At 42.8% G+C, this 21,397-nt stretch overlaps 1 protein-coding gene across 10 annotated transcripts in view; it reads left to right on the forward strand.

Annotated features, from left to right (window-relative positions):
- sema6bb (sema domain, transmembrane domain (TM), and cytoplasmic domain, (semaphorin) 6Bb) overlaps window positions 1–21,397 on the forward strand; it is a 533,030-nt gene that overhangs the window by 199,612 nt on the left and 312,021 nt on the right. Inside the window, exon 1 of one of the 10 annotated variants that reach the window (XM_073068720.1) lies at window positions 6,927–6,994. The exons of the other annotated variants lie outside the window; for them this stretch is intronic. The gene's annotated coding sequence lies outside the window, so the exon portion shown is untranslated. Of the gene's footprint in view, window positions 1–6,926; window positions 6,995–21,397 lie in introns of those variants that run through there. 10 annotated transcript variants of the gene reach the window in all.

Genomic DNA, 21,397 nt, shown 5'->3' on the forward strand with positions numbered 1-21,397 from the left:
ACCGCTACGCCACCGTGGTGGTTTGTAGGAAGCAGTGTTGCGACATTTCTGCTGAGCTGTTGTGGAGAAGTGTCATTAGCCAGGTCTGTAGGTTTTATTCAATGCTTCAGCATTGAAAGGGAAAATACATATTCTGTAAGAGGATACAAACAGAGCTCCAGGTATGGAATAAAGCGATCAAAATTTCCATGTTTGACAAGCGGGAGAAGCCAATCTGATTAATTAAATCTTGTTTTAATCAAAAATTCAAACTGCCCCTCTCCTTTGGATGTATCGCCCAACAGTTAACCAGCTGGTGCATGTTTAATGATTTAGAAATTGTTCGTTATTGAGCCAGGTTGGAAGAGAGCCACGAAACAATCAAACAGGCCTAAGTTGACCAGTGTCTCAGAACACAAGGTGGTGCAGGAGCTTGAGAGCAGGAATGATGTAGGATGGTAGAAACAGCAAATGATGTACGATGGTAGAAGCAGAAAAGAAAAAGTGAGGTATCTTTCAGTTCTTGTTCTGTTCTAAAACTAAGATGAGTGCAATTTGTTAGATCAGCATCTAGATGGAAAGTCAAAGAAGCAAGCATGCTGACACTCTCCTAAAAGTGGACTATGCTGCTAAGCATCAGGCCTCCTGATTTAGCGTAGAGAATAGAAACTGTAAAAATCACTGAGAGCCATCTGACCTTGGTATCCCTTCTCGAAATATGAAAGGATGCTTAAACTGGTCTCAGCAAGAGTGAACCACATGAAGAAAAAAACAGAACAGGTGTTTACCACAGGCACAACATGCAACGAAGCAGCACAGAGCATTACTCTTAAATACTTAATGTCTTTAGAAACTTCCACGTGTTAATTTTCAAAAGTGGACCCAACAGAATTATTTTTCATGACTTTCAATGCTTGTATTGAATTTAGAGAAAACTTACATATGCATGCTGCAAAAGTAAAATGTCACTGCTGTCCTGAATCAAGCTGGATGTTATTTCATCTTCTAAGTAAGGATTCAGTTGGCGGTTTATATTTTGCTGTGAGGATGATTATTTGACGTACTGTATTTGAGTGGTACTCCTCAGTTCAACATTTTAATAGCTTTTTTAGCTATATATTATGACAGACAATTTAAGTAGTATATTTTAACCACATATTTACATTTTTGTATTCTAATATTTTCATAAGTTTGTGCATCAAAATTGGCATTAGTTTGTCCATTTAAACTTCTATATGGCCTTGCTACAGCATATAAATTAAATATAGTATCTGAATAAATGAAGGTGGTAGAATTAACGTAAATGTCTTACCAGTGCAATATATAAATTTAACGATAAGAAGTTATATGAATTTAGAAGTGTAGTTTAAATGCGACTAAGAACCAGTGAGGGAAGATTCTGAGTAAGTATTAGCAGTGACAGACATCATTCAGAAGCAGCATACATCAGGGAATTGTTGACAGACATTTATTAACTTATATTGCTGCAACATGTCAGAATTTTTACCTCTGGTGTGGAAGGAATTTCGGCTTAGTTTATTATGATGTTATGGAATTAAATTTAATTTGAAGAAATTAGATAGCAAAAAAACTACTTAAGAATTGATTTTTTTTTTGCTTATTATGCTACTTTATAACATGGAGGGTCACGCAAGGCATTCTCTTCACCATCTACACCTCGGACTTCAACTACTGCACAGAGTCTTACTACCTTCAGAAGTCTTCTGATGACTCTGCCATAGTTGGATGCATCAGCAAGGGAGATGAGGCTGAGTACAGGGTTACGGTGGGAAACTTTATCACATGGTGTGAGCAGAATCATCTGCAGCTTAATGTGAAAAAGACTAAAGAGCTGGTGGTGGACCTGAGGAGGGCTAAGGCACCGGTGACCCCTGTTTCCATCCAAGGGGTCAGTGTGGACATAGTGGAGGATTACAAATACCTGGGGATATGAATGGACAATAAACTGGACTGGTCAAAGAACACTGAGGCTGTCTACAAGAAGGGTCAGAGCCATCTCTATTTCCTGAGGAGGCTGAGGTCCTTTAACATATGCAGGACGATGCTGAGGATGCTCTATGAGTCTGTGGTGGCCAGTGCTATCATGTTTGCTGTTGTGTGCTGGGGCAGCAGGCTGAGGGTAGCAGACACCAACAGAATCAACAAACTCATTCATAAGGCCAGTGATGTTGTGGGGGTGGAACTGGACTCTCTGACGGTGGTGTCTGAAAAGAGGATGCTGTCCAAGTTGCATGCCATCTTGGACAATGACTCCCATCCACTCCATAATGTACTGGTTAGGCACAGGAGTACATTCAGCCAGAGACTCATTCCACTGAGATGCAACACAGAGTGGCATAGGAAGTCATTCCTGCCTGTGGCCATCAAACTTTACAACTCCTCCCTCGGAGTGTCAGACACCCTGAGCCAATAGGCTGGTCCTGGACTTATTTCCACTTGACATAATTTGCCTATTATTATTTAATTATTTATGGTTTTATATTGCTATATTTCTACACTATTCTTGGTTGGTGCGACTGTAATGAAATCCAATTTCCCTCAGGATCAATAAAGTATGGCTGTCTGTCTGTCTGAGGCCATTCAAGCCTGTTATCATTCATTACCACCAGCGGGGCCAAGCTAGCTACCTAGTAACATGGCTTCCCAACCAATGAGGAGCTTTCTAGGTCAAGATGTTAGACTTGATTGGTAGTTCACCAGAGTAGACCTCAGCACTAAGCAGGATTAACTTGCTCTCTGGAAACAGCAATCAATATTTGGAATTGGGAACAAATGCGAGGTCTCAATTTCTCTCCAGGTAGTGAAGAGACTTGGTGAACCTCAAGGCTAGAACTTTCAATGCTACATGTGTAAAATGATTTAAGCCTGTCAACAGAGGTGGTGTTGCATGCTTTGTTATATTTTGTGGTATAAAAAATGGGAAATTTTGTGTTTTGTTTATCAACTTGTATAAGATGAACTGGTTTTATTGTACACGTTTGGTCTTAGTTCACCAGATTAAGCCTGGTGGAAATGTTTCTACTGGCAGGATAAGGGGCAAAGGCAGGTTCCTGGCACCTCAAAAGCAGTTGCTTCAGGCAGATGGGGCTCGTTAGTCGTGGTTGACAGCTCATCCAGCAGAATAAAAACTTGGATCTCCTTGTTGTTAGCTCCATGCATGGGAAGGCTCTGATGAAAAACCCAAAGCTGAAGTGCCTAATGCCGTCCCACATTGAGTTAATCATCGACTGGCAGCTCCTGCAACGCCTCTGGTGCCAAACTGTCTTGGTCTTTGCTGTTTCTTTTGATTCATCACTTGTGCGGAGAAGGGCAGCCTGCTGCAAAGGCAAGGTCTTGCTCTGCATATCGTACTGCCCTGGCTTGCATATCGATGGCAATAGGGTGTGAATGGAGCCTGAACTTGGATGGGAAAGCAGAGTATATAGTCAGGTGGTACCTACAGCTAAGACCAGGATGAGGAGTTGCTTCCACAGGCAAGGTTTGTGGAGGGTCAAGAGAATGGTGGTGTTCAGGTACATATGATGGGGGGAGTAATGTTCAGGTAACTGGTCACAGGCCATGGGATGGATATTGAACAGATAAATAGCCACTGTGGGACTAAATGAAATGGTTGTGGTTTCCATTGTGAATGTTGTCAGAACAGGGCATCAGGAGCAGGATGGGAGCAGGGATATTTGAGGATAGAGTTATATGATCATAGAGAAATACAGCATGGAAACAAGCCTTTCAGCCCATCGAGACTGCAATGACTATCAACCATCTATTTACATTAATCCCATTTTATTCTCCCACTTTCTCATCAACTCCTCCCGCATTCTATCACCTGGATGAGCAGCTTAAGGATGTGGGAGAATCCTGGGTGTGATCCAGGGATGGGGTGCAGGAGCAGGAGATCAGGGGTCAAGACTGGACTGTTCGGAGAGAGATTGAGAGCGAGGTGGAGAGATCTGTGCTGAGTTGGATTTATGCACAGTTCAAAGTTTTTTTTTTACTGAACATTAGTGGTTCTACTCGTGCTACATTGTGACAACCCAGTTGGCCCAGGAGCATCCAACGACGGTTGTTGCTAGTACAACTGGTCCAAGAGACCCCTCTCTTCCAAAAGAAACACTGTGCAGATGACATCCACACGTATAATCCTTAACTAAATTGTTCCTGGTCCACCACAGTAAATCTTAGCAGTAAGTGACTACTAAAATACCAGCGGTTTAATGCAGAAATGGCCACAGTTACCTGGAATTCTCAAAAGTCACTATTCAGATTTAAAATACTAAAATGATCAATGTTATACTCTTAAATTTCCATTCCACCAGCACCAGTAGTGAGACTGACCATGACAATGGAAATCTGCGGTTGACTGGACACTTGGAATAGAAAAGCAAGATGAAAACTACATATGGATTTGTGGGTGTACCCTTTGTTGCTGAGTGCCTGTGTAGCGTGTTTAAAAGATGACGATGACAGAAGCATGATTGACCCAGCCTCCCCACTGCCCTCAAAGCAGATGCCAGACTGACGTCACATCCGATTGACAGGGTGTTCACTATTGTGCTGACCAACATGTGGTCAAGGCAACTCACCATTTGCAAGAACAATACTCTACAGAAGCACTCCTTGGACTTCAAACTGAAACTCAGGCTTTAATATTTGCTTCTGAGTCTTTGTAACGTTAATTTGTGGGAAAGAAAAACTTTTTTAAAACTTTTATTTCATTATGTGTTCAGTTTCTGACTGGGTCCCTGAAGGAGTTTTTATTTTGCATTTTGGAAGTTTCAGGGGGGATTTTAATATTAAGAAGCTGGAATTGACAGTGGTATTAATTGAATAATACAATTCGTAGCAGACATCTTCACCCTTGATGACAGCTGTAGAACGTCTGCAGCCAAAAGGCAAATAAGATAATGAGAAGTTTGTGGAAGCAACAGCCTACCTGGAGGCAGATCTGTCAAAGTGGCAGAGAATCCTGCAGAAAACCAACGCTCATTCACTCCCTGTGAGAAAGAAAATATACCATACCTATCCCTGATGTGTATTTGAGATGCTATTCTATTATTTATGAAAGTAAATATTACCTTGTAATAAATAACTGACATTCGCAATGTGTTCTGGTAACATCCATATAACTTGCACTTGCACTGTAATGATTGATCTGCGGAGGGGATGCTTCAGCTACGTGAATTGGCCTCAGTGCCTGTGGTCAAAGGACGAGTAAAATCAAGAGTTCCTGCTGTTGTTGGTGTTTTTCTATTGTAACGCCTCGATGTACTGATGTCATTAAATTTCTGTATGAATGGCATGCAGCACAAAGTTTTCCACTGCACCTCAGTACGTGTGATGCTATTAAGACAATTTACCAGCTTAGAGCATCTGAAGATGTCAGGCACTGGGTTTCTGCAGCTTTTTAGGGAGGACAGTGACGTTGTGAGATTGGTAATGCGTAGAGCTTCTCTCCCTCCATCATCAACTCTTTGAACCCTCTGTGGATACTACTACCTCAAGTCTTCTGGTGACACCACTGGTGGTGTCTGAAGCAAAGATGGTGATGATTCGGCATACTTACAGGTTGAAGGTTGAAAGTATGTTTGAGTGGTGCCACACAACAACCTCTCACTCAACATCAGCAAACCCAAACAGCTGATTATCAACTACAGTGGGAAGAAATGGGAGATCCATGAGCTAATCCTCATTAGAGGAACAGAGGTGGAGAGGGTCAGTAGCTTTAAATTCCTTGGGATTAACATTTCAGAGGATCTGTCTGTGGAGTGTCATGTAAATGCCATCACAAAGTGTCTCTACTTTCTTACATGGTTGCATAGATTCAGCATGTCACCAAAAACTTTGAGCAACTTCTACAGATGCACAGTGGAGAGTATCCTAACTGGGGTCGGTCAGACAGACAGACATACTTCATTGATCCGGAGAGAAATTGGGTTTCGTTACAGCCGCACCAACCAAGAATAGTGTAGAAATATAGCAATATAAAACCATAAATAATTAAATAATAATAAGTAAATTATTCCAAATGGAAATAAGTCCAGGACCAGCCTATTGGCTCAGGGTATCTGACATTCCAAGGGAGGAGTTGTAAAGTTTGATGGCCAAAGGCAGGAATGACTTCTGATGACGCTTGGTGTTGCATCTCGGTGGAATGAGTCTCTGGCTGAACGTACTCCTGTGCCTAACCAGTACATCATGGCTTGATATGGAAACACAAATGCCCAGGAATGAAAAAGACTGCAGAAAGCGGTAGATGCAGCCCAGTCCATCATTAGCAAAGCCTTCACTACCACTGAATATATTTACATTGAGCACTGCCACAAAAAGCCCCATTCATCATTTTTTTAAAAACAGCATCTGGATCATGACCTCTTTTTGCTACCACCATTGGACAGGAAGTACTGAAGCCTTAGACCCTACATCACCAGGTTCAGGAGCAGTTATTACCCCATCAACATCAGGCATGGATAACTTCATTCAACACTACTCTGAGCTGAATTTACGACCTACTGATGTACTTTCAAGGACTTTTTACAACTCGTTCTCAGTATTATGCTTCTTTTATTTGCACAGTTTGTCTTCATTTGCCCATTGGTTGTATGTCAGTCTACTCTGTTCTTGAGTAGTTTTTAATAAATTCTGTTGTATTTATTTTTCCCAGTAAATGCCAGCAAGAAAATGAATCTCAATGTAGTATATGTTACATATACATGCTTTGATAATAAATTTACTTTGAACTTTGCACTCATTCCTTTTTCGCACTATTTAATTATTTTGTAATTTAAAGTGATTTTTCACTCTTCTGCTACTGCAAAACCATAGATTTCATGCCATATAGGAGGGTAATTATAAAATTATTTCTGATTCTGATTTGAAGGCCATTGAGAAATTGAAAGTCAATATAGCCCCTGCGGTAGAAGAAGCCCATTGAGCAATATGCCCTTAAAGCCTATTTGTCCTGGAAGGATCCAGTAATGGTCACTTACAAAACTGTGGGGTAAGATCTCTCAGTTGCAGTGTTTTAATATATACATTGTATGGAGAATAAGATCTCATGCACCACTGATGGAAATCTGATGCAAGAATTAAATCTGGTGTTTCCTAATGTGGTAGGGCAAACAGCTGGAAGAAAGTCATGATTTAATTTTGTGATGATGCATAAAGTTGGAAAAGTTCACTGTCATGTTTCATTTCAGGTCAGGTCAACTTTTGAATGTAAAATCTCTGAAAATGTATTGATTTGACTTTATTTCTTACATCCTTCACATACATCAAGAGTGAAAATCTTTACGTTATGTCTCTGTCTCAGTGTTCAATGAGCAATTTATAGTAATTTGTAATAAATAGTATGTACGAAAGGATAGTCAATATAACATAGAAATACAATTGTATCAGCATGAATTAATCAGTCTGATGGCCTGGTGGAAGAAGCTGTCCCGGAACCTGTTGGTCCTGGCTTTTATGCTGTGATACCGTTTCCCAGATGGTAGCAACTGGAACAGTTTGTGGTTGGGGTGACTCGGGTCCACAATGATCCTTCAGGCCCTTTTCACGCACCTGTCTCTGTAAGTGTCCTAAATAGTGGGTATCTACGGATGTGCTGGGGTGCTCGCACCACTCTCTGCAGAGTCCTGTTATTGAGGGAAGTACAGTTCCCATACCAGGCAGTGATGCAGCCAGTCAGGATACTCTCAATTGTGCCCTGTAGAAAGTCCTTAGGATATAGTAACTGAAATGCATTACATAATTGAATTTCTAAGCCATGGTGTTTTAAAGTCAAAGTCATCAGCTGAAATGGGTGAGGAATGGACCTCAGCAGTGTGTGAATGAAAGTGTGTAATGGGAACTTGGTCAGATGTGGAGTGATGGTGTGAAGCTGTCTGAAGTTGAGAAGTTTGATATTGTTGCATTGAGAGGCAGGAAGTCAGTATGGGTCTATGAGGATGGGGTTAACGAGGAAGGCAGCTCAGAGCAGGGTAGTAGTAAATTTAGTCCTGTAGGAATAGGTAGAGATTAAGAAGTCACTGAGTATTGGAGAGATCAGATCTTGTGTTACTGAAGGCAGGAAAAGAAAGTTTTGATTGGAAAGGGATAACAGGAAACTGTGGAAGTAACTAGACATTATGATGTAGGGGATGATCTTGCAGCTAAATTCTTAACTGAAATCTCCAAGCTTCTGCACAGCTTGAGTTTGGAGATATAGGCAGAGAAAGTTGGATGTGGAGTCAAAGAAATAAATTGCTTCCATCTCCTTAATCATTTCATCTAAATTTCTGCCAAACTGCGAAGAAGCTGGTGACATCTAAGGTTTTGAATAAGCTGTTTGTATCACTGATTGATGTTGAAGATCTGATCAGATCTTAAGTGGGCACCGTTGAAGATGAAGGCAAATTGGGAAGGATATATTTTTAAAGAAAAGAGAAGCAATCTTCAGTCATTGACACTGAATAAACTATCACAGGTAGGAAACCTCAAGGGAATTTCTCCTATCTCACTTTATGGTCTCCTTAGAAATGGACCCCAGCTATGGTCCATAAACACAGTGCAGACAGAACTCGAATTAAAGCAGCAAATGCTGAGAACACCCAGCAGACCAGACAATTTCTGTGGAAAGAGTTCCTCACTTCTTTTGAAGATTCTTCAACCTGAAATGTTAACTCCAATGCTGATCTTGCAAATGCATCCTGAACCACATTTCTGCCCTGACGTTCACCAGCAGCAGTTTTTGATGTCCAAAATCTGTCTAAATTACCTATTGTTTATGTTCCAGGAGTGTTCTTTTCACATGCTATTTTTACATATGTTCGCACTTGTTGGATTAAAACACTGTTTAAATGTTCTTTAATTCTAGAAGATCAGAGGAAACCTGGGAGAGGGAAATGGGAAAATGTCATGCAATTGCAGTTATAAATGCTGAGATTAGAAAATGTTGCTAACTCCAGATGCACATATTGTTGAAGTATTCAGCGCACAACTTCCTATCACTCACCCAGTCAAAGGATCTTTAATCCACTTTCTTAATTTTAATAATGGAAGCTATCAACAACTCTTTTAACACCCCCTTGCTTTCTCTGCTGGTTCACTTGTAGTAAACCTGTGGGAGATTAGCTATTGATTTCTGGAGGCTTCAAAGCTGGATATAGAGGGCAGCGTGAATACTTTTGCTACATTCACACCTAACCAGGGAATGACAGGAACTAAGGGCTTCATCATCTTTGACCAGAAGGACAAAGATTATCATGCTGTTAGTTTCAAACCTTAGTTTTAAGAGAGATGTAAATGAAACCATGTATTTTCCCGCATTACCTCAGAACCTGCATCTCTGTAAAAGGTTTCGATCCTTTTGTGATGCTGCTTATTTATGCAGAGTCATTTGAAGTCGATTGCAAGAGTGTTCTCTGGAACATAGCATGAGAAAAATAAATGGCATCAGAGTGATGAATGCAGGATAATTCAATTTGTTTCCAACCACTGAAAGCCACAGGGCTGCTTGTTACTCATGAATTATATGGCCAGCTCACTAGTGGTTTTGTTCTCAATGCAGAGCTGCATTGACTTTGGAATGGAAAACTCTGCATTTCACTCAATTATGGCAGCAGTGAGAGTTTAATAGAAGTTTAATAGGTGAGAAAAGAAGAATTCTATGAAGAAGGTTTGGCCCATCATTAATGTAATATCAATATGCTCACCACTGTTCAGATATCTAACAGGACCAGTCAGGGAAAAATTGTAACTACAAATGCAAACAAGAGAATAGCTCCAGATGCTGGAAATCCAAGCAAAATACACAAATTTCTGGAAGAACTCAGCAGGCCAGGCAGCATCTATGAAAAGAGCGTAGTCAACTGATGAAGGGTCTCGGCCCGAAACGTCTTTTCCACAGATGCTGCCTGGCCTGCTGAGTTCCTCCAGCATTTGTGTGTGTTAACTACTAAGGTAGATCAGAAGCTGGGAATCAACTGGTGGGTGACTCTCACTGATACTGTGCTCGAAAGTCATCCGACGTTTGCAATACTGAAGTTGGGAGTGTGATGTGATACTCTCCTCTTGACTGAGTGAATGCAGCTCTAGCACACAAGAGGCGTGGTGCCATTCACGGCAAAGTAGCCTGCCTGATTGATTGATTGGGGTCGCACCCACCACTGTAAATGTGCATTTGCTCCCTACCCCGTGTACAAGGGTTACCATGTGCACTGTCCATGGATGCTCTGCCAAGAGTCACTCAGGCTACTCTGACAGTGCCTCCCAAACCTGCGGCTGCCACCACCAAGAAGACCATGGGCAGTAAGCACATGGAAACACCGTCACCTTCAACTTCCAAGTCATAGGCCATGCTGACTTGGAAATACACTCCTGTACCTAATAAAGTGGCCACCCAATATATGTCCACGTCTTCTGTAGCCCATCTACTTCTGGCATGTTATGCATTCAGAGATGTTCTTCTGCACACCATTGTTGTAATGCATGGTTACTGGATTACTGAGACCGTCCTGTCAGCTTGAACCTGTCTGCCCATTCTCCTCTGACCTCTCTCACTAACAAGGCAGTTTCACCAGCAGAACTACTGTTGACTGGATGTGCTTCTTTGTTTGTCACACCATTCTCTGTAAGCTTCGGAGACTGTTGTGCATGAAAACCCAGGAGATCAGCAGTTTCTGAGTTAATCAAACCACCCTGCCTGGCACTAACAATCATTCCATTGTCAAAGTCACTTAGGTCACATTTCTCTCCAATCTGATGTTTGGTCTGAACAGCAACTGAACCTCTTGATCATGCCTATATGCTTTTGTGCATTGAGTTGCTGCCACATGATTGGCCGATTAGATATTTGCATTAACAAGCAGGTGAACGGGTGGACCTAATAAAGTGGCTACTGCTTGTACATCACTGGTCCTTCATTGTCACTGGGTCAAAATGCAGAAACTCTGTCCCCAGCAGCACTTTTGGGCAAAATCACGGGTAAAATCCTCCCAACCATTGAGCACATCTGCATGAAACATTACGGTAGAAAAGCCGCATCCATCATCAAAAATCCTCACCACCCAGGCCATGCTCTTTTCTCGCTGCTGCCATCAGGTACAAGAGCCTCAGGACTCGCACCACCGGCTTCAAGAACAGTTACCACTCCTCAACCATCAGGCTCTTGAACAAGAGGAAATAACTACACTCATTCAAGGGCTCTTTTATCTTGTTATTTCCTGCTCGTTATTTATTGCTGTTTGTTATCTGCATTTGCACGGTTTGTTTACAGTTTACAGATCCTGTTTACAATTCTATAGATTTGCTAAGTATGCCCAAAGAAAGAGAATCTCAGGGTTGTTTGTGGTGACGTGTTTGTACTGTGATAATAAAGTTTACTTTGAACTTGTGAGTACCTTCACCAGAAGGACTGCAGAGATTTAAGAAGGAGGTTTATCACCACCTTCTCAAAGACAATTAATTACTGGCAGTAACTATTGGCTTTACAAGTAACTGTGAAATCGAAAACAAAATTAGTTAGAAAAAATACCTTCCATTCCCTGTCCATCAGCTCTTCAACAATTGACTTTTCTTTCCCACCATCACGACATCTGCTTCATTACCTTACAAAAGTATTAGCCAGCACAAAGTAAACCGTACAAACAATATGCATAAATTACAATATGCCATGTTGCATGGATACATCAATTAGTCATCCACATGCATTCATAATGCCTGCCTTCTATCTTCCCTTGGTTATCATAAATGTGCATCCAGAAGACCGTTCATGTGTGCCCAGCGAGTGGTAATGGAGTTGCCCACCACTGGCACAAAAGAATGAACTGTAGAAAGCTGCCAAACTCATCCATTCTTCACAATATTCCACTTGGGCTCTCTTTCAGGCTTCCAGGTGCCTTGAGCATTGAATTCTTAATACCCATTAACTGTCTTCTTTCAGCTGCATTATTGTAATGCCCATCTGAAATGTTCACAAAAGAACATGTACCACCTTACCCCTCAAAGCTGCCACCTGTGCCCTCCTTTCTCCCTGTCCCAGCAGCATATGTGCCTGTTACCTCCTCATCTGCCTCAGAACTAGTATCTATACTATCCACAGTATCAATATCGGAACTGTGGAGAAAGCCAGAAAAATTTGCGGACGTTCATCAGGTCAGATAGCATCTGTGAAAAGAGCTGTGTTTCAGGTGGAAGACTGTTCATCAAAATTGATGCTTGAGACTGTGATACCAACAGTCTCATGTTCCTTTATCTACACTGTCATCTTGTTCTCCTTCAGACCATGACTAGGTTGAAGGACTTGGCGGCAGTATAGGGTGATGAAAGGAAGGGAGTTAACTGAGAGGTGCATGCTTACAGTGTTTGCAGCTTGTAAATTGGAAGTGAGCAAGCAGAGGTGAAATCTGAAGCAAATGTAAAAGAAGATGCCACCAGCTCCAACCTCACCAGCAGATGCTCTGCTAACGGCAAGCCTCCTCCCTGTGGAATAACTTACAGCTTCACATCCCCCACGGGTCAGCTGCCACTGCCCCCTATGTGCACCTTCGTGTCTACCAAAAAGGAGGTAAGCACCCAGTGAGCACTGCAACACACACAAAATGCTGGAGGAACTCAGCAGGCCAAGCAGCATCTATAGAAAAAAAAGTACAGTCGATGTTTCAGGCTAAAACCCTTCAGCAGGACTGTCGACTGTACTTTTTTCTATAGATGCTGCCTGGCCTGCTGAGGTTCTTCCAGCATTTTGTGTGCGTTGCTCAGATTTCCAGCATCTGCAGATTTTCTCTTGTTAGTGAGTGCTGATATAATGCGCTAGTTGGTGAGTGCTTGGCAGGTGTGCAGTCTAAGAGGTATGGGTGTGCGGGTTAGGGGTATTTAGCTTCACTAGAGATTGTCAGTGAACACCGAGTAGAGTTTGAGACAGGCGATGCAGTTGCTTGGATTTGACATTTGGAGGCGCATTCACTGACCTTGAATCACTTATGTGAGAAGATTGATTTATTTTTCCTTGAACTGTCCCCAAGTTCTGGGGATTTGACTCCACAGCTATCTGCTTCCACTGCCAGAGGGTCTTTTTGTAGATGGCTTTTGCCCTGCTCCTTACGGATTGGGCAAATTTCCCGTTCTTCCCATCACCCCCATAAAGTCCTCCAGTTCAGCAGGAAGACCTCAGTGCCACCATGCTCCAGTGTTGTGATATTATTGTTAAAGGTCAGAATGACATTTTACATCCACTAACACCACCAGATGCAACTAAAATACACTCCCCCTTTGAGAGTTACAGGCAGGTTTTAGATTAACTTTATTTTCTCACATGTACATTCAAACGTGTGTTATTTGGATCAAATCAAATCAAGAAGGATTGTGCTGGGGACAGCCCACAGGTGCTGCCATGCCTCCAGCAGCAACGTAGCACGCCCACAACTCAGTAACCCTAACTCCGAGCTCAAACTGTACGTCTCTCGAATGTGCTAGGGAACTGGAGCAGCTGGAAGAAATCCACACGGTCACGGGAGAATGGACAAACACCTTGTAGAAAGCAGCAGAAATCAAAACCCGCTCTCATAGCTGGCACTGTAACAATTGTCGTCCATCGTGTCCAATGATGACAGGAAATCTGTGAGGGAGGGTTTTTAAAGTAGGAAAGCCGTTGCACTGGGGCATTTCCAGTCTCTTGACCTCGGAAGCCCAAGTCCAGTGGCATGAACAAGCTCGCGGTGCATGACTGTGCCGTATCGTGCCCTTTGCTCTCCACAAGGTGTTGCCTTTCTGGCCTTTGGATCTCACTGTAGATCTCATCCACCCTGTCCACCAGGACTGACTGCAAATGCTGGGACAGGCATGTCCCTAACTCACTGGGGTATGAGGCTGCCGGCTACCCTCACCTGGTTTAGCACCCCCCCCCCCCCAACCGTTGAAGTGGTGTACTGGGATGTGGCCACTGTCACATGCAAACAGCTACCTGGAGCCACAGGGGAGAGCTGGGTGTCGGGTGGGGACCAAAGGTGAGTGAGCTGTCCCAGAATGAACACGACAAGCCCTAACACCAGAGGTACTACCCCTCCCTGGACATCTCATACACCACTTTAATGTGTTGAGTTAATCACTACGCTCCTGGGCCACCCTGTTTAAGTAGGGCAGGAATATTTTAAGTCCTTTAGACTCATAAAGATGTGCACATCCACACAGCAGAAGCTTGGTGCTGTCTACAGGCAGCAAGCACATAAGTAAGAAGGCATCACAATCACTTTGCATGCCATAGTTCCTGAGGAAACATTGGATTGCGTAGAGCATATATGTCAAACTCAAGGCCCGCGGGCCAAATCCGGCCTGCGGTGGAATTATCTTTGGCCCGCGAGATAATATCTAATTACTATTAAAGCTGGCCCCAGTAATCGAAGCGCCTATGGCGTATGATATGGCTAATGCTGAGTTTATTCAGGTACCAGGTTTTCAGGGTTTTTAGTGTTTATTCGGCAGTCTTGCTCGGCAGTCTTCTTCATAAGAAACGGAATTTGTAAAGTGAAACACTTTGTAGTTATAGCAGAGACTGAGACACATGAGAGCAGGCTGAAAAAACGGAGGCAACGAAAGCTGCGTTCGCACACGTCCGACTGATCCGGCCCGCATGAAGCTGCATTTTGCTCAATCCGGCCCGTGACCTAAAATGAGTTTGACACCCCTGGCGTAGAGGAAGAGTGAGTTTTAAAGACAAGAGCGGAAGCTGCCAACGTGTTTTGTGCGACAGCTCCCAAGTTCCATTGGATTGTGCATAATTAGGCATTTGGCAAGATCCAAGAAAAAGAAGTTGGGTTTAGCAGAGCAGCCATTGTGAGAGTGGGCCAGTGTTTGAGTCGGGAGTTGAGGCTTTGGCTTATCAAAGATCTGATGAGGAGAAGCGTAAACCATAAGTAGATTTTTTTTCTGTATTCTTCTATTCTTGTTGCATTTTAGAGCAACAGGGTTGCCAGGCAGGATAGTGGAATGCTTCTCTATTGGGAAGACAGGGTACCCTCTGGTGTCTCTGATGACTACTCCTGCAAGAAGTACATCCAGCTGTAGCTTCCAACAGACAGTGTTAAAGGAGGTGGACCTGGAACTAGATGAACTCCAGATCATTCAGGAGGCTGAGGGGTTGATAGACAGGACATATAGGGAGGTAGTTACACCCAATGTGCAGGACACAGGTAACTAGGTGACTGTCAGGAGCAGAAAAGAGGGTAGGCAGTGAGTGCAGAGAACCCCAGTGGCTGTTCCTCTAAACAGCAAGAATACTGCTTTGGATACTATTGGTGGGAGGATGATCTAGCAGAGGAAAACCACAACAGTCAGGTCTCTGGCACTGAGTCTGTGGCTTGGAATGAAAGGGGGGGGGTGAAGAGATGAGCTGTAATAAGTGATTCATTGGGAAGGGGAACAGAAAGGACGTTCTATGGACAAGAATGAGATTGCTTGGTGGTATTTTGTCTCCCAGGTGTCAGGGGCAGGGACATCTTGGATCGAGTCCATGGCCCGATGGTGAACAGTGGGAGGGTGAACAGCCAGAGGTCGTGGTCCACATTGGTACCAATGACATGGGTAGGAGAGGTTACGTAGTCCTGCGAAGTGAGTTCAGAGAGTTAGGTGCAAAGTTAAAAGAGATGACCTCCAGGGTTGTGATCTCGGGATTGCTACCCATGCCACGTGCTACGGAGGCCAGAGAAAGGAAGATCATACAGTTTAACATGTGGCTAAGGAGATGGTGCAGGAGGGAAGACTTCAGGGTTTTGGGTCATTGAGCTCTCTTCCAGGGAAAGTGGAACCTGAACAGGAGGGATGGTTTGCACCTTAACTGGAGGGGAACAAATATACTAGCGGGAAGGTTTGCTAGTGCTGCACGGGGGAGGAGCAATGATTTAAACTAGAGCTCCAAAGGGATTGGAGCCAGAGCACCAGAACAGATAGTGGAGTGGTTGTAGAGAAAGATATTGCTAAGCCTACATACAAACTTAGGAATCGAAAGGTCGAGCATAGTGGGACAAATGTTCTGAGCTGCATATATTTCAATACAAGGCATATTGCAGAAAAGGTGATTGAGCTTACGGCATGGATCAGCACGTGAAATTATGAAATTGTAGCCATTGGTGAGATTTGGTTACTGGAGGGGCAGGACAGGCAGCCCAATGTTCCAGGGCTCCATTGTTTTTTAGTTGATGGAGCAGGAGGGATTAAAGAAGGAGGAGTGACATCACTAGTCAAGGGAAGTGTCATGGCAGTAATCATACAGGACAGACTGCAGAGTTCATCTAGTGAGGCTTTATGGGTAGAAATGAGGAATAAGAAAGGTGTAACCATGTCAGTGGTATTATATTATAAATTACCCAATAGTCCGTGGGGTTTAGAAGAAGAGATTTATACAGAGATTGCAGACTGTTGCAAGAACATAAGGATATGATAGTAGGTGATTTTTAACTTTCCACATATTGACTGGGGCTCCCATTCTATAAAAAGGCTGGATGTGAAAGAGTTTGGTCAGATGTGTTCAGGAATACTCCTTAGTCAGTACCACTTTGGATACTGTTGGGGTGGGGGAATGACCTAGCTGAGGAAAGTCACAGCGGTTTGGTCTCTGGCACTGAGTCTGACTCTGTGACTCAGAAGGGAAGGGGAAAGAAGTGATAGGGGATTTATTAGTTAGGGAAATAGAAAGGAGATTCTGTCGATGAGAACAGATTCCTAGATGGTATATTGCCTCCCGGGTGCCAGGGTCTGCAATATCTTGGATCGAGTCCTCAGCATTCTTAAGTGGGAGAGTGAAGAGCCAGAGGTCGTGGTCCACGTCAGTACCACTGACATAAGTAGGAAGAGTAATTAGGTTCTGCAAATTGAGTTCAGGGACTTAGGTGCTAATTTAAAGGACAGGACCTCCAGGGTTATGATCTCAGGATTGCTATTCATGTCACATGCTTGTGTGGCCAGAAATAGGACGATTATACAGTTTAGCATGTGGTTAGGGAGTTGGTCTAGAAGGGAGAGCATAAGATTTTTGGATCATTGGGCTCTCACCCAGGGAAGGTGGGAACTATACAGAAGAGACGGTTTGCATTTTAACTGGAAGGGGACTGCTATCCTAGTGGGAAGGTTTGCTAGTACTGCACAGTGGAGGAGGGGGAGGATTTAAACTAGACTTGCAGCGGTATGGGAACAAATAGTGGAGAGGTTGTGGAGACAGATATTGTTAAGACTTCAAATGAAGTCAGGAATTGAAAGGTTGAGTGTGATGCAACTAATGTTCTGAGCTGTGTATATTTCAATGCAAAAAGTATTGTAGAAAAAGCAGATGAGCTCCGGGCATGGATCGACATCTGGAATTATGATATTGTAGCTATCAGTGAGACTTGGTTGCAGGAGGGGCAGGACTGGCAGCCCAATATTCTGGGATTCCTTTGTTTTAGACACAACAGAGTGGGAAGGATTAAAAGGGGAGGGATGGTGGTACTAGTCGAGGAAAATGTCATGGCAGTGCTCAGTCAGGACAGCCTGGAGAACTTGCCTAGTGAGGCATTATAGGTGGAACTGAGAAATAAGAAAGATATGACCATGTTAATGTGGCTATATTACTGATCGCCCAACAGTCCAAGGGATTTAGAGGAACAAATTTGTAGGGAGTTCGCAAACCATTGCAAGAACCATGAGGATATTATAGCAAGGAATTTTAACTTTCCACATATTAACTGGGACTCCCATACTGTAAAAGGACAAGGTGGGTAGAGTTTGTAAATGTGTTCAGGAAAGTTTTCTTAACTAGTACATAGAAGTCTCAACAAGAGAATGTGTGATACTTGATCTGCTATTAGGGAATGAGTCAGGGCAGGTGACAATAGTTTATGTAGGGGAACATGTTGCATCCAGTGATCACTGTGCCATGAGTTTCAAAGTAAATATGCAAAAAGGTGTGTCTGGTCCGTGGGCTGAGATTTTAAATTGCAGAAAGGCCAATTTTAATAGTATCAGGAAGAATCAGGCAAGAGTGGATAGGGGCAGGCTGTTTTCTGGCAAAGATGTACGAGGGGTGATTGATAAGTTCGTGGCCTAAGTTAGAAGGAGTCAATTTTAGAAAGCCAAGCACATCTATTTTTCCTACATTTACACACTTAGACCAACGGTTGTGAAGCATACAGATCCCTTCTTTGTAGAAGTCGGTGTCTTGGACCTCCAGAAATGGTCCACAGCGGGGTGATTGATAAGTTTGTGGCCTAAGGTAGAAGGGGATGTTATTAACTTCAAACTTTCTGCATTTTCACTCAAAGAGTTGAACTGCATGTGCATGTAACGAGAGCTGTATAACTCATTTCCTTCTACCTTAGGCCCCGAACTTAACAATTACCCCTGCTGTGGACCACCTGGAGGTCCAAGACGCTCTCATTACATGCACGTTTAGTTCAACTCTTTGAGTGGTAATGCAGAAAGTCTGAAGTTAATAACTCATCTCCATCTACCGTAGGCCACGAACTTATCAATCACCCCTGCTGTGGACGACTTCTACAAGGAAGGAATCTGTATGCTCCATGACTGCTGGACTAAGTGTGTACATGTAGGAGGGGACTATGTTGAAAAATAAATGTGCTAGGTTTTCTAAAATTGACTCCTTCTACCTTAGGCCACAAACTTATCAATCACCTCTCGTATTTGGTAAGTGGGAGGCTTTCAAAAGTGAAATTTTGAGAGTACAAAGCTTGCATGTACCTGTAGGAATAAAAGGTAAAGATAACAGGTGTAGTGAACCTTAGTTTTCAAGAGATATTGAGGCCCTGTTTAAGAAACAAAAAGGAGGTGAATTGCAAGTATAGGCAGGTAAGAAAAAGTGAGGTGCTTATGGAGTATAAGAAATGCAAGAGGACATTCAAGAAAGAAATCATGAGGACTAAAGGAAGACACGAGGTGAATCCTATGGGATTCTACAGATACACTAAGAGCAAAAGGATTGCAAGGGACAAAATTGGTTCACTAGAAGATCAGAATGGTTAATCCATGCATGGAGCCAAAAGTGATTGGGGAGACCTTAAATGCATTTTTTTTTTTTGCATCTGCATTTACTCAGGAGATGGACACAGAGTGTATAGAAGTAAGGCAAAATGGCATCTATGTCATGGACTCTATACAGATTACAGAGAATGGGTAAATCCTCAGGGCCTGACAAGGTGTTCCCTTGGACCCTGCAGAAGGCAAGTGCAGAAATTGCAGGCACCCTAGCAGAGGTATTTAAATCATCTTTAACAATGGCTGAGTTACTACAGGATTGGAGGATAGCTAATGTTGTTCTGCTGTTTAAGAAAGCCTCTAAGAATAAAGCCTCAGGAAATTACAGGCTGGTGTGCCTAACATCAGTAGCAGGAAAGTTATTGGAAGGTATTCTAAGAGACTGAAGATCTGAATATTTAGACTGACGACTGATTAAGGAAAGTTAGCATGGCTTTGTGTGTGGTAGGTCGTGTCTAACCAATCTTGTAGAGGTTTTTGAGGAAGTTACGAAGAAAGTGGATAAAGTCAATGTAGTGGATGTTGGCTACATGGATTTAGGAAGGCATTTGACAAGGTCGCGCATGGGAGGTTAGTCAAGAAAGTTCAGTCACTCAGCATTCAAGATAAGGTAATAAGTTGGATTAGACATTGGCTTAGTGGGAGAAGACAGAGAGTGGTAGTAAACAGACTATCATGGCTTGCAGCAAGATCAGGACCAGCTGTAAAAATGGACTGAGAAATGGCAGATGGAATTTAATACAGACAAGTGTGAGGTGTTTCACCTCAGTAGGACAAATCAGAGTAGCTCCTACACATTGAACGGTAGGGCACTGAGGAGTGCAGTAGAACAAAGGGACGTGGGAAAACAGGTCCATAATTTATTGAAAGTGGCAGCATACATTGATAGGGTTGTAAAGAAAGCTTTTGGCACTTTAGCCTTCGTCGATCAAAGTATTGAGTCCAGAAGATGAGATGTTATGTTGAAGTTGTATAAGGTGTTAGTGAGACCTAATTTGGAGTATTGTGTGCAGTTTTGGTCACCTACCTACAGGAAAGATGTAAATAAGATTGAAAGAGTGCAGAGACCATTTACAAGGGTTTTGCCAGAAATTGAAGATCTGTGTTATAGGTGAAATTTGAATAGATTTTATTCCATAGGAGATAGAAGATTGAGAGAAGATTTGATAGAGGTATTCAAAATTATGAGGGGTATAGATAGGATAAATACAAGTATGCTTTATCCACTGAGGTTGGATGAGACTAGAACAAGAGGTCATGGGTTGAAAGTGAAAGGTGAAATGCTTAAGGGGGAATATGAGGAGGAACTTCTTCACTTGAGGGTGATAGTGTGGAATGAGCTGCCAGTGCAAATGGTGGATGTATGTTTGATTTCAACATTTAAGAGAAATTTGGATAGGTAAATGGATGGGAGTGGTATGGGGGGCTATAGTCCGGCACAGGTCAATTGGACTAGGCAGAATGATGGTTTGGCAAGGACTCAGTAGACCAAAGGGTCTGTTTCTGTGCTGTAGTGTTCTATGACTCTATGGTTTGGTGATACACACCAGGATTAATGGGCACAGGTTGGCGACTCACTGCAGTGCACAGACATGCTCTCAGAAGCTGTCCAAACTTAGCACCTTCAGAATGGCAAATTCATCCACTATCGTGTGTTTTACCGGATTGCCTCTCAGATGAGCAAGATGCTCACCTCTAAACAAGTTCAAGAACTTCAGTCAATCATTCTTATTGATATTAAAGTGTTCTTCACAGTAATTTTCACCTTTCCTTCGCTGAAGGTTTCCTCTTTGTTCAAGTCATCATAGCTAAACTTAGCAACAAAACTGAATCTGTGCCAGATTAATGGATGTTATCCCAATACTACCACATCGATTGTAGGCATCTATCGAAGTTCGGTTAATTATATTTCCGTACTCCTTTGGAAGTTGATTCCTAAGTACAGGTGCTAAGAAAATTTAGAAATGAATGCAGTAACATGTAATTTATTATACTTATGCAATTAGATGTGAATTCACCAACTCCCCCCCTCCACCACTGTGATCCCTTATAACTGAGGCTATGTGCAATATTAATGGTTCCATGCAAGCCTGCCTTGCCCGGATTCTTGCTACCTATGGAGCTGAAACCAGTTGCAATTAGGGTGCAACACATCTGCCATACCACCACATCCTATCTGTTAAGTTTCATGTAGAAGTAAATTCCCAAGTCCCTTCAGAAATCCAGGATTGCAGACACAGTACAATCTGTCTGATTAATGCCCAGTGTGTGAGCCTGTATAACTTGTACACCTGCACCATTGTCATGACAGCAAGATGACCAGAGTTAATGAAGATATTATGATGGGGCAAGTGATTTGTTATTAATTAGATTTGTTTACATGCCAGTATACTCATTACATCCAACA

Source organism: Hemitrygon akajei, chromosome 16, assembly GCF_048418815.1.
Source record: "Hemitrygon akajei chromosome 16, sHemAka1.3, whole genome shotgun sequence".
In the NCBI taxonomy this organism is placed as follows: domain Eukaryota; kingdom Metazoa; phylum Chordata; class Chondrichthyes; order Myliobatiformes; family Dasyatidae; genus Hemitrygon; species Hemitrygon akajei.